At 35.8% G+C, this 14,568-nt stretch overlaps 1 protein-coding gene across 8 annotated transcripts in view; it reads right to left on the bottom strand.

Annotated features, from left to right (window-relative positions):
* DAAM (disheveled-associated activator of morphogenesis-like protein) overlaps positions 1 to 14,568 on the bottom strand; it is a 1,051,518-nt gene that overhangs the window by 294,465 nt on the left and 742,485 nt on the right. The window lies entirely within an intron of this gene.

Below are 14,568 nucleotides of genomic sequence, written 5' to 3'. Positions count from 1 at the left end.
CGTTTGTTACTTCGTCTCTTAGGTAGTAGATAAATACAATAATTCAATACTCAATACAGACAAATTGAATGTCCGGGGTATCATACATGACATTATGCTTAATTATAATGTATAATTACGAATTTAGGAATATAAGATATAGTAAACATAACCTATAATATTTCCATATGAATGGCAGGGCATTGGAGACCGCTAAAATTAGGCAGAAAGGGGCAACTGGGACAGTAAACATTACCTATAATTTCAACATATCTAAATATCCGTGGGGTGCAACTGAAAATTATTGAATCGTGTATAAATTAATGTACAAGAATTTCGCAATATTTAATCGAAGTAAAGGCAAGTATTACACGTACGAACAACGTAATTTTCACACCAAAAATAATATTTCATCTTAACTCGCAAGTGATTTATGTCTGAAGTGTCTCATAAGCATTGTTTTAAATTTTATTAATGCAATTACACTACATTTTAGAGAAATATATGTTACTCTTTATGCATTCCAACTAATTTATATGGTTGAAACGCCGCCCTTCGTGATCGGGTTAAGCGAGTCACATGGTCTGCCTTACGGTCTGTATTAGATCACGATGGCAGTGGCACAGTCTATTGTTCCTGGTACTCACAGCGCTCCAAGCGGCTAGCAATTATCGCGAGAAATGCAAAAAATCATCCCAAGCTTCGCAACTGTATATACTGAACAGTGATATGACTGAATCGATTAATACGTCCAGGAAACTGAAGTGGTCGGAGAACCGGAGAGCTAGTGTTACATCTGGCGGGTGTGTTACACCAATATTCCGTTGAGAAACTACAGATGAAACAGGCGCATTATATTCTCATTACTCGTAAAAGCATAATGACGGTCGTTCCGTCACACGTCCCCTGCAAAAATACAAAACTATTACTTCACAAGCTCACAACACGATTTTCGTATTAAAGCAATTGTAAAATAATCAGTTGCAACACGAGAGCTTTTAACGGAGTGTAACGACCAGAATGTGGCGTAGCTATCGTGTAGACCAGGGACGTTTATTTTTTTATTTTTAGTAGGTTATTTTACGACGCTTTATCAACATCTTTGGTTATTTAGCGTCTGAATGAGATGAAGGTGATAATGCCGGTGAAATGATTCCGGAGTCCAGCACCGAAAGTTACCCAGCATTTGCTCATATTGGGTTGAGGGAAAACCCCCGGAAAAAACCTCAACCAGGTAACTTGCCCCGACCGGGGATCGAACCCGGGCCACCTGCTTTCGCGGCCAGACGCGCTGACCGTTACTCAACAGGTGTAGCCCGGGGACGTCATACCGTGCTCTCAAGAATCTGCACAACATTTCCTTAACAGCTATGATTGTACTTTATCTTACTGAAAAGTGAACCTTGTTGGATTGGTATTGTTTGTAGTCATCATCATCATCATCCTTCACGAATTAGGCCTCTGTAGACCTGTTTCGGCCCCATCTAGCAGTCTTCTAAAATGTCTCCCTGGTCGACGATATCCTCTAGGTTTATACTGCATCATAATTTTTGGGATTCTTGAATTTTCCATTCTTCTTACATGATCTAGCCAATTGAATTTGTATCTGCTGATTTTTTCTTCTACTGTCTCCATTTCTAATTGTTCTAAAATTTCCTCATTCCTTTTTCGGTCTAAAAGAGTAGCCCTACATCCTGCTATCCTCCTGAAAAATTTCATTTCCGTTGTTTTGATTCTGTTCATGTCTTTTTTTCTTTAATGTCCAAATCTCGCTTCCGTATAAAAGGGAGGGTAATGCTAGTGTATTATATATTTTTATCCTTGTAGATTTTTGTACTACTTAGCTTTTAATGTATCGTTTATTATGCCTAGAATTTGTGTAAATTTGGTAATTTTCTTGTTCACATCTTTTTCATTTTGATAAGATATTTCACAACCCAGATAATTGAAATTTTGTACTTGTTCGAGGCATTGGTTATTGTGTATTATCTTACTTCTGACTGGGTCTTGTCCTAAATATGCCATTAATTTTGATTTTTGTGCTGAAATTTCCATCTCAAAATCTTTTAATATTTTATTTAATGTAGGCCTATATAATCCTCTTTGTAAATTATCCTCTGAATTGGAAATTATGACTTGATCATCGGCATAGAGTAAGGTATTTAATGTTAGAGCACTGGTTATTTTGATTCCTGATGAGTAGATTTGGTTCCATTTTAAAATAATTTCATTTATATAAATATTAAATATAGTTAGTGATAGTGGACAACCTTGTCGAACTCCATTATTAACTAATTTTCTTTCGGATATACATTTATTTATTTTGACATTTATTTTGCTGTCTGTGTAGATTTCTATTACATTTTGTAATAGTAAATTTGGAATATTTTTGTCTTGTAATATGTCGAATAAAAGGTCTATTCGGACTTTATCAAAAGCTTTCACAAAATCAATAAAAGCTATATGGGTCTCTAAATTAAATTCTCTTCTTTTTTCTAACAATAGTTTGATACTAAATAATGGATCTACACATGATCTTCATTTTCTAAAGCCATTTTGACACTTCAGAAGGAAAGTTTCAGCATGTTTTTTTTTTCATGTAAAATCCTACTAAATATCTTATAACATGTGTTGAGGATACTAATCCCTCTATAGTTTTCAACATTTTGTTTATCTCCTGTTTTATATATGGGAATAATTACACTATTTTTCCATTCTTCCGGTAAAGTGGCAGTCAGATATATTGTTTGTAGTATGAGCACGAAACACAGGCGTTTTGACATCCCTCGCATAGCCCATAGTTCGGAGAGAAATCGTCAGAGGTCTTCACCGACAGAGGACGATAAAGCAAGCATCTCACGCCTATTTTAAAATTAAGTGAGCACCGGTGACACACGTAGCCGTATAGGTTAGGTTGTTCCCGTTCATCCTTACCGCCTATTTCGTTACATGAATGTCATTACTAGCCATAGTCGTAATAGTATTTTATTTACTATTTCCAACTGCAGAGTTATTCAGCGTCTAAATTCAAATTAGATCAGAAATGGTGGACAATTTTGCTGATGGCCTCTACTTGCGATAGGGTTAGTTTGTATCCCATAAATCAACAACATGGACCTTCCAACTTTAAGTCATTTTCAGAGGAATCTAATCTTTAGCCCTTAAGGGTCGTATTCATAGACGAGACTTCGGACCAAAGTTGACTTTGGAAAGTACAAAGTCACAATGTTCCTATTCACAGTCGACACTTTGAGGAAAGTAAACTTCAATCGTGACTTTACTTCGAAGTCGCCGAAAATCTAGACTTTGACTTTGACTTTCGTTCGTGGACATGGAAAATGGCTGATATTTGGAAAATTGTTGAATTTGCGGAGAATATTGAGGGCATCCAGGAGATTATTGAAGCTGCTCATGTTCCTCAGCGTATTGTTACAGATTATAAATTCAAATCAAAGTACAGATTTGGTAGTATTAAATATTCTCGTCACGTTTCAACTTTCATTGATGAATAATCAAACAGGATTATCTGTTCCACCAATAAATAACACAATTTATTTCATCGTGATTTTACGCCACACGTAGGTAGGGATTGATAGCTTAATAATGATTTTGACTATTTAATTCTATAGAGGATAGGTTATACTGTTGGATATGCAGTTAATTTATAATCCTGCGCTCGTCGTAATACTGTTTTCTGCATATTGATTTCAAATAATTTTAAGTAGTTTCTGCAGACATGCAGGGAATAACTATGCCATCTGACAGCAGGATAATATGTCTCTTTCATAGTCTGTCATTGGTGGCATCTTCTTTTCATCTATATCTTCAGAATAACATTATTTTTACAATGAAATAATTTGAGGGCTTAATGTGAAACTAATGTAACTACAATCGATGTTTCATTCACAACAAAATTCTTAACAGGCAATACTATTTCATATGAACTCTACCACCATGTTTTGTGTTACGAACTGTGTTATATATAAGACTGTTCGAACTGAGTTACAGTTTTTGTGACCAAGTAGAAGAAAACATTATTATCGATTGGTGTAAAGACCTAAAAATGTCAATTTTTGTACTTACGAATTGCAATGTACCTACTACAAGATACATTCTCAGTGTCTCAAACGTAAGTCTTTTTCGGTTATGTGCCAAAGTTTGTACTGTAGAAAGCTGCGCTCTACGTCGCATGACGTGATAGGAGCAAAACGAAAAAACCTAACATCATTGCAGTCTCTAAGAGACAGCCCATTATTCTCGGGTGACTCTATGTCTACTAATTTGCTGTTTATATTACACAATGTACCATATCCGTTATTTTTACATAAAATTGATTTCCACTTATGTTTTACACGTTCAGTACCCGGTGTACTTGATGTCTCATTAATTCTCTGGATCATTTCCTCAGCTAATTTGAGGGCTTCCGGCATCTCTTGCTCTGACTTTTCTAACCGTGTAATAGTTTCAGACACAGTTTGTATGAAAACCAAATTATTCATCAGAACCTTCAAATCCAGAGCGTTTTCCTTTGCGTATTTGTTGTCATTCATTCTACAGTACCCCCACCCACTGTACGCTTTACCACTATACTCAGTACGCCGTTATGCGGATTTCCCACTGAACTGCTCTATCGGGTCCGAAGTCTCGAAGCCTGGTTATGACACTGGGCGGACACACAGAGACACACCTGCGATGTGTGACAAGTTAACACCAAGTCTACGCCTAAGAATGACAGAATATTACATTGCTAACCAACAAATTATATCCTTATCTTAGACGAGTTTCGAACTCACAACTATCGTTTTCACGTGAAGTTACAGCTCCGTCTTTGTCGTTCTGTATACACAATGGCCAGCATTTTCCTTTACGTATGGCAATATCTTGGCAGGAGTTGAGAACAGTCAACTGCCATGGTACACAACATACATTCAGAGTTAATAATTTACGCAAAACTCAAGCGGTTTTGCCAACTATTTAAAGCACTAGTAATTCCTATGTCATTCGAGCTCGTACAACTGGTTTGTAAATTTCCGCGATACGAGGGCGACGACGTAATCGGTAGTCCTAAGGCCGGCAGCATACTGCATCGGACATTCTGTCTCGGACTGAACGGTTTTGTATCGAATCGTTCGATATGAAGATGATTAGATTGCACACACCTTAATGTCCGATGCAATATGCTGCCGGCCTAAGTGATCAGAGAACATATTATATTTTTAAATAATACACAGAAGACAAAAGTGGAAACAATTGAGGGTGAAGAGACAAAAACCAAAGTCTTTAAATCGTCGAGGGAAAATTGATCGGACAGAGCGATTAACGAGAGAGAGTGTGGAAATAAGAGAGAGGTAAGGGTTGGTACTTTCATTGACTGGGTCGAAAATGGAAGTTTCAGGGAAAGTATGCGACTGAATTAGAATAATTAAAAAATTCTAAAAAACAAACGTTCTGATGGGGGCAGATAAAAATGTTAATTTTTTTTCTTCCACCATGTTAATAGTATCAAAAGAAGTGTTTATACAAATTTTAGCCACTCGACCGCAATTACGAGGCCGTCCAGAAAGTGATTTTCCCTGTGGCCTTTTACAGAAAAAAGCACAATTGCATGAAAATATTTATTGAAACAGATACAGCAATTGTTGCGCTATTTGTCAACATATCCCCCACTGGAATTGAGACATTTATCATACCATGGGATCAATTTTTGTGTCGTAGAAGTCAGCCGCCTCAGATCGGAACCAGCGTTTGACTGCGTCTGCACCTCTCTCTGTCGATCTCATGATATGAGAAATGTCTCAATTCCGATGGAAAATATATTGAAAAATAGCTCAACAATTGCTGTGCATGTTCCAATAAATTTGTCCAAGGAAATTGTGTTTTTTTTTCTGTTAACGGACCCTGGAGAACTTATTTTTTTTACGGTCCTTGTAACTGCGGTGGCGTGGCCAAAATTTGTATAAGCACTTCTTTTGACATGGTGGAAGAAAAAATTTAACTTTTTTATCTGCCCCATCAGAACGTTTGCTTGTAAGAGGAGACTGTTTTCGAACAAACTATATGACGCCACCGGAATACAGTTCTCTCTATAGAATCTTGTGAGCCGATAGGAAAATAACGAAGATGTCTTTAGTACTCATTTCAGTTATGAATATTATTGCAGTTATAAAAGATTGGGACAGAAGATTATAAATAAAGAAGTACAACTCGAAGGGAAACAAATCTAAAGTTCTATAAAACAATTACTGTTCCGGCTTTATTATATGGTTCTGAAACATGGACTATAAGGAGGACAGATTGAAATCGTATTATACCAGCAGCAGAAATTAAATACCTTCGAACGGTAAAAGGATGTACTAGATTAGACCAAATTAAATATGAAGATATACGGAAAGATTTAAATATATTCTCCTTGAATGAAAAAATTATAACATATAGGGAAAAGTGGAAAAATCATCTCTTGAGAATGGAAAATACTAGGATTCCACAACAAACAAACCTTCTGTCTATACAGATGTAGGAAGACCTGCAAGAAGATGGCACGAAACATGAGGCCGGAACAGGAGAACTCTTCTAATCCTTGAAGAATTGATGATGATGATGATGATGATGATGATGCTGATGATGATGATGATGATGATGAAGTAAATACAAAAAAAGGTCGAAATATTCCTTAAAATTATTGTCTCCATCAGTCTTAGAACATTGGCATTTACGAAAAATAAGAAAAGTGTACTGGCGTATACCTAAACGTTGTATCTGCTCAGGGACAGGGTGATACAGATGAGTTTCATCACCTACTTGCATTTTCTACGCGAATTGAAGTTATGCTATCTCCCAACGTTAAATATCTCAGAACATCTCCAATCATACTTACGAGTAGGCTATGTCAGTATGGTTCAGACGGCCTCAATTATACCACTATAATAATAATAATAATAATAATAATAATAATAATAATAATATTAATAATAATAATAATCATAATAATAATATTAATAATAGGGTTGGAAGTAAATCCCGAAAAGACTAATATGATTATGTCTCGTGATCAGAATATTGAACGAAATGGAACTATAAAAATTGGAGATTTATCCTTCGAAGAGGTGGAAAAATTCAAATATCTTAGAGCAACAATAACAAATATAAATGGCACTCGGGAGGAAATTAGATGCACAATAAATATGGGAAATGCCTGTTATTATTCGGTTGAGAAGCTTTTATCATCTAGTCTGCTGTCAAAAAATCTGAAAGTTAGAATTTATAAAACAGTTATATTACCGGTTGTTCTATATGGCTGTGTAACTTGGACTCTCACTTTGAGAGAGGAACAGAGATTGAGGGTTTTTGAGAATAAGGTTCTTAGGAAAATATTTGGGGCTAAAAGGGATGAAGTTACAGGAGAATGGAGAAAGTTACACAACGCAGAGCTGCATGCATTGTATCCTTCACCTGACATAATTAGGAACATTAAATCCAGACGTTTGAGATGGGCAGGGCATGTAGCACGTATGGGCGAATCCAGAAATGCATACAGAGTGTTAGCTGGAAGGCCAGAGGGGAAAGGACCTTTGGGGAGGCCGAGACGTAGATGGGAAGATAATATTACATTGGATTTGAGGGAGGTGGGATATGATGGTAGAGACTGGATTAAACTTGCTAAGGATTGGGACCAATGGCGGGCTTATGTGAGGGCGGCAATGAACCTCCGGGTTTCTTAAAAGCCAGTAAGTAAGTAAGTAAGTAAGTAAGTAAGTAAGTAAGTAAGTAAGTAATAATAATAATAATAATTCGTGGCGCTACAGCCCATGAAGAGTCAAGACCGACCAGCCGGCTGCTGACCTCACGGCCACATGCCGAAGCAGAGGTGTACGATCATCCAACCAGAATAGGGGTATCGTGTGGTTAGCATGATGAGCTCCCCAGCCGTTATAGCTGGTTTGCGTAACCGGATTTCGCTACCTATCGTAGCTCCCCAAGTTCATCACGGATGCTGGGTGGGCACCGGTCCCATACACTGGCCGAAATGTCATGAGGAAATTTCTTCTCCCATGAGGACTCAGACCAGCGCGCATTCCATAACGCGAATCCCAGGCAGGATGGCTTAGACCACGACGCCACGGCATCACGAAATTAGGACTCATATAACTTAATCATTCCAAGTAAAGAAAAAAAATTGCATTTCCACCTGGATGAAACAGGTGTCGTGTTGTTTCAACACCTGCACTGCTAAGTTCAAAACACTGATCACGTGATGCCTACATGTAGGGGTCTATAATAATGTATAACACGCGCACATACAATCTTACTATCATTTACATCTTTCACTCAGCATTATTCAACCATAACCTGAGGGTAAAATGAACAATGAATTGTTTTACAATAAGCCAATTAAATCTATGTAACTTTCCATATTGTTTGTACTGCAGATATTTATCGTGCTAAATGTCACTCGAACGTCTGCATTTTTAAGATCTGAAGAACTCAAGTATCTCGTAACTTTCATACACATTAGAAAAATAATATTAATAAGGTTAAAACAATCAGACCTCACTTTGTTATCTCACCATCCCAAGACACCCCAGATGCATATGAGAGCCCACGCACTTTTGTAGATTTTTCCTTCCCTCATTTCCTCCTCTTATCATTGTAAAATTTAATTTTATTTGTTAAACTTCATTTCTGAGTAGTAGTTTAAGGTCATCATAACCTAACAGAAACAAATAAAATTTGCGCTTTTGGATAAATCGCAATTGCTCTTGCGTAAGGCATATGCAACAAATGGCAGAAGGTTTCAACAGAAATGAAGTAATATGTTAACAAGAACCATCTATATGTACAGGGAAAGCGTGAAAAATTGATAACTGAATGACTTACAATACATCTGCTGAATCTCAGCGTAACATATCAACCTGTAACGTAAAAAATCACAGAAAGGGACAGAGACCAACAGGTTGTATAAAATGTATGACTAACTCATGACCAAATCAAAAATCTGTGAAAGAAAGGAGAGGAACGTCATTGAAAAATGCGCGTGTGATTTAGACGTTATGGTAAAGAACAGCATTTGACTGTCCATTCACCTTATGAAAAGGTAATATATTTTGTGCGAGATCGTGCGTATTTGCTTGGTTTCAGCACAAAACCAATCCTCGGAAAGTCTAAATTTCCACATTCAGTACTCACAACCTAACACACATAGGCCTAACAATTTCCCTCTTCTTACCGCTTAAGTGAGATATTGATTTTACTGCTTTAGGCTTTTAACATATTATTTTTAGAGACGTTCAATATAGTAATAATTATAAATTGGAAACTTATCACTGCAATTTCACCTAAATTGCACTGTTAATTATTGTTTTTAAATATTTGCAAACATTAAGTAAACTCTACAACTCCACTAAAGTTACTGCATTCGTGATGCAAATAACATTAAGGAAGCCGTGAAAAAATCAACAAGATTCCAGACTCATTACATAACCTTACCGTTTGTTTTAAGTTCGCAATTATAGACTGGGGAAAAAAAAGACAGACGTATATCACGGCCTGCTGGAGTATAGTAAACACAAAAAACATTTTAAAGCAACAATGTTGAAGATAGATATTTTTGTTTTGCAAATTTGCCGTCATTGAACAGAAAACAAGATGGAGATTTCATTGCAACTAATTAGAAATTCCTCTTTCAGGTATGTAATAAACGATCTTCGCACAAAATAATGTACGATACACGAGCGGTATGTTTTCTTTCAATTCTCGGAAATTAAAAAGCTCAACTACGTTTCGCTTTTTCAAACTTTTCCTGGAAAATGAAAACTTCAACATACCGCTCTTGTAACGCATATTACTATTTTTTGTCTTGATTGTTCGTCATTCATACACGAAAAGCAAGTTGTGTCGTTGTCCAGAAGGATGGTCTACACTAAGGTGAGGTGAGGTGAGGTGAGGTGAGGTGAGATGGAGATTTCTTAGAATGCTACAGAGGAACCGGAGCTCCCAAAGAAAACCCCTTTGTTACCTGGACCACAGGCGTGACGGGGATCGAACCCGGGTCCACAGGACGCTTACAGCGTTCTAGCTACTGGAACGCCGTGGCGGCTATGGCAGTAAGGAGAAATATACGAGATAAACAAAATAATATAATATAAATGAATAATATTTAAATATAAGTCTTGTACTACAAAGTTTTGAAACTCGAGTGAACTTTATTGATATTACAATGTGAGATAACGAATGAAGATGTATGGATTAAGCCTACATAATTTAATGCAATTACATGCAACCTATTCACATATCGCACACGCAGTAAAATACTGTCTTAAGTCGAAAATCGCATATTACTTTCGTAGATATTTCCATTGCATTCGGACGTGGGTTCGATCCCCGCTTGGGCTGACTACCTGGTTGGGTTTTTTCCGAGGTTTTCCCCAACTATAAGGTGAATGCCAGGTAATCTATGGCGAATCCTTGGCCTCATCTCGCCAAATAACATCTCGCTATCACCAATTCCATCGAAGCTAAATAACCTAGTAGTTGATACAGCGTCGTTAAATAACCAACTAAAAAAAATATTTCCAACGCTGTTTTACTAGTTGCAGATATGAAATTCTAATAATAAAATAGTAAATTATCAAAGCTTTGAGCCAGTTGTTCACTGCATTCTTCAACTCGTCATCACTTGCAGAAAATTTCCCGCCAAGAAAATCCAAATCCAAAATCATAGGCGTGGAATGCTTTCCTGCGGTATTCAATACAATTCAATTTATTTGGCCATTAGACATACAGTTTTAGGCTTCGTCAGATTACATTGAGAAACATATATATACATTTTATGCTCGACCATGCCGAAACGTACTAATTATACACCTGGTAGCTGACCTTTAATGCATGTTATTAAAGTACACCTACTCATTAAAGGTCAGGTCTTTCAGCCAATGACGACTCAGGTTACAACTGTTCAGCCAATGACAGGTCAGCTTTCTACCGTTATAAAACCGCAAGTATCGATTATTCTCGGATATGCAATCGAAAGAGAATTAGCGAAAAGTCACGGAGGCTGGAAATCCAATACTGTCGCAGAAGGTTATGTTCTGTTACTATAATAATTAGCGTTAATTGTAAATAATATTCAGATAAATTCAATTTGTCATCTCGTTTTTCAATGTCTAATTTTATTTCAATGTTATCTCTGTAGGTTCTTATGGCCTAGCAAGGTCAATGTGGACATCTGTTCCTCGGAAAAAATCAATACTTTCGCGTCTGCGCACATCTCACAACATACGGAACATTGCTGAAGGTCAGATACAATTAAAATTAATAATATCAAGTTAGAAATATGTTCGAGCATAAAAAGTCGTATGAAACTCGCCTATAATGGTAATTAAGAAGCTCGTATGAAAATTATGAAACTCGCTTGCGCTCGTTTCATAAATATCCATACTCGCTTCTTAATTACCTTCATTATAGGCTCGTTGCATAATGTACTATTAAGAAACACTAATAAAAGAAACAGTAAAATTTAAATAATACAATGAAAGCATGAAATAATTTGAAACTTTTAAATTACACAAAACTAACTAAATTGCGATTAAACTTATTTATTAAAATACAATTTCATACAAATTTGTGTTGAAAAACTCAGCAACAGAATAAAAAGTATTATTTAATAACCAATTGTAAAATCTAGTTTTTAAGCTATTGATTGGTAATTTATAATCTTGACTTGGGAGCTTATTATATAATTTCATCCCCATAATTAAAAAGTTTGTGTTGCTCTTGTGTAATCTACAATATGGAATATTACATAATTTGTTCACCATTTCTAATTTCATGTTCATGTATATTGGCCACTAATGAGTAATTGTCGATATTTTGTCGAGTGTAAAGTACTAGATCATATATATATACAAATTTATGATTGTTAAAATCCGTGATTGTCTGAAAAGTGGCCAACAATGTTCCAGATAGTTTGATTTACATAAAATTCTAATGGCTTTCTTTTATAAAATCAAGACGCTTGCAATTTTGGTTCAATTTCCCCAGAAAATTAGGGCATATCGGATTATCGGCGGAAAGAAAGAAAAGTAGGCACATCTTAAATAATTTTGAGAAACGCAAGTAGTTACCTTCTTTAACAGATCTATAACTCTTGATAGCTTTGTGCATATGTATTCGATATGCTTATCCCATGTTAAACTGGAGTCTATAAAAAGTCCTAGCAATTTTGTGTAGTTGAGTCTGTTGTCCTTATTTATTAGATAATTCAGGCTGAAAGTTATGTTGATAGTTTTTTCTTGATTAAGCAAGAAACCATTAGATTCAAACCATAAAGCCATCTGTGATAGAGTGTCGTTGTTGAGAGCATGTAATTAATTTAGAGCAGAGGAAGAACATAAGAAAGTAGTGTCATCTGCATACATAATTGTTATTGCTTTAATAAATTCTGGAAGGTCATTTATTGCTATAAAAATAATAGAGGACCAATTATTGAGCCTTGTGGAACCCCATAATGTGTAGTGGTGAGACTTGACCAATTTTCACCTATAGCAACTAATTGACTTCTGCCATGAAGATAGGTTCAAAAAATATTTAGTGTGTTCCCTCGAATACCATAAAATTCTAATTTTGATAAAATTAAATTATGATCAACACAATCGAACGCTTTAGTGAGATCACAGAATGTAGCATTAACTGGTGACCTATTTTCAAAATTTCTTAAAATTTCCGTTATTAAAAGCTCAATTGCATCATTTGTTGATTTACTTTTCCTAAAGCCAAATTGGTTAGTACTAAAGAGATTCGAATTTTCAAAATAATCATAAATTTGATTGAAAATTACATATTCAAATACCTTAGATAACGCTGGAATGACAGATTGGTCTGTAACTACTTGGACTTGTTCTATTACCTTTTTTATATATTGGAATTACTTTCGAAATTTTTAGTTGATCGGGAAATATGCCTTGTTGTAGACAAATATTGAGCATATGTGTTAGAGGAATATATATGGAATTTATAACTTTTTTTAAAAAATCATTTGACATATCATAAAGATCTTTTGAATTTGATTTTTTCAAGGTATTTATTGTATCCCATACCTGCTCGGTGGTGTGCTTCTTCACGACAATGACGCCCTTACACTGCTGCTGCAACCAAAGATTTGCTTGAACAATTTCGATGGGAACTGTTTGATCACCCACCATATAGTTCGAACCTTGCTCCTAGTGATTTTCACCTTTTCACGAAGCCTAAAGGGTTCCTGGGAGGGAAACGTTCTGGAAGTGATGACTGGCGGCAGATGACTATAACACGGGAATTTTAAAGCTTGTGGACAGATGTGACAAATGCTTCAATAACGGAGGTGATTATGTGGAGAAATAAAGTAAGCTTCAAATTTGTAAGTGACATGTTTTTGGTTAATAAAAATATTGTTTTTTTTTAATTAATTAAAGCCAAACAGTCGTTACTTCCTGGATTGCACTCGTATTTACAAATCACAATTTTCGAGTTACGACACTATTTTACTTGGAGTACGATATATGAATGAACATTCTTCTATTTTCTTACTACATATTGTAAGTTTTCAGTAATATATCAACGGACAGAGTATCTGGCTTTACATATTGGAAAGCTAAGTTCAAAATGAAATCTCTGTTGGATAAAGAAGCGCAATACTTACATTCAGCTTCACATGCTGCACTCCTAACAACACCTAACACAAAAAATTCATAGGCCTATACAGTTTCTCTGCATTATTCGTAGAGAGAAGGAGCTTAGATCAATTAAAATAACGTGGTTTCTACTCCTACATCATGAATGTTTGTTGACAACGCGACGTCCTTTACTATCTTACTGTGTTTATGGAGTCTTCGCCTTGTGATGACACCGTTAGGGAAGACCGACGTACCGGTATTTGCTTAGTATCGGGTAGCAACGATCATCATTTTAAAATCTAATGTAGGAAACAGAAAACGGATGTAGGTAAATTCTCATTTTTAAATAGAACTATAAATGATTGGAATGACCTACCTGCAGCGGTCTTTGAGGGCTGTTCTTCCTTAAGGAGATTCAAGAATAACTTAAAACGATGGTTCTGTTAGACGAGCAGACATTATTGCTATCAACGGACTCTTAAAACGGGCTCTTGTTCTTGACCCTACTATCCGTTTCGAAAGAAACCTAAATCAGGCCACCGAAGTTGATATTGAGAAGAAGTCCATATATGAACCTTGTCTGCCGTATCTTTCTCAAAAGTACAACGTCCCTCTTAAACAATGGTCTGTCATTGGTTTGCTGTTTGGCAGTAGAGTTCTATTACAAAATTCACATGGAATTATCTTAAGGTACTTCACATTCCTTTTGATTATGTAATGTCTGTCCTTATAAATATTATCAAGGATTCTCTTCAAGTATTACATCATCATCTCTATTTCAGTTAATCCACTTATATTTGCCTTAAACAATTAACTTTCTTTTTTCTCTAATGTATCACATCACATTATATTGTACATGTTTATTGTATTCAGGACCCTTGTGGTCACTCAAAATTCTTTGAGCTGATGTCTATAATTTAGAAAATTTATTTATTTAAAATTA

This window comes from Periplaneta americana, chromosome 8 (assembly GCF_040183065.1).
Source record: "Periplaneta americana isolate PAMFEO1 chromosome 8, P.americana_PAMFEO1_priV1, whole genome shotgun sequence".
Classification (NCBI taxonomy): Eukaryota; Metazoa; Arthropoda; class Insecta; order Blattodea; family Blattidae; genus Periplaneta; species Periplaneta americana.
The sequence above is the reverse complement of the archived record's forward strand: the minus strand, read 5'-3'. Positions and strand labels throughout refer to the sequence as shown.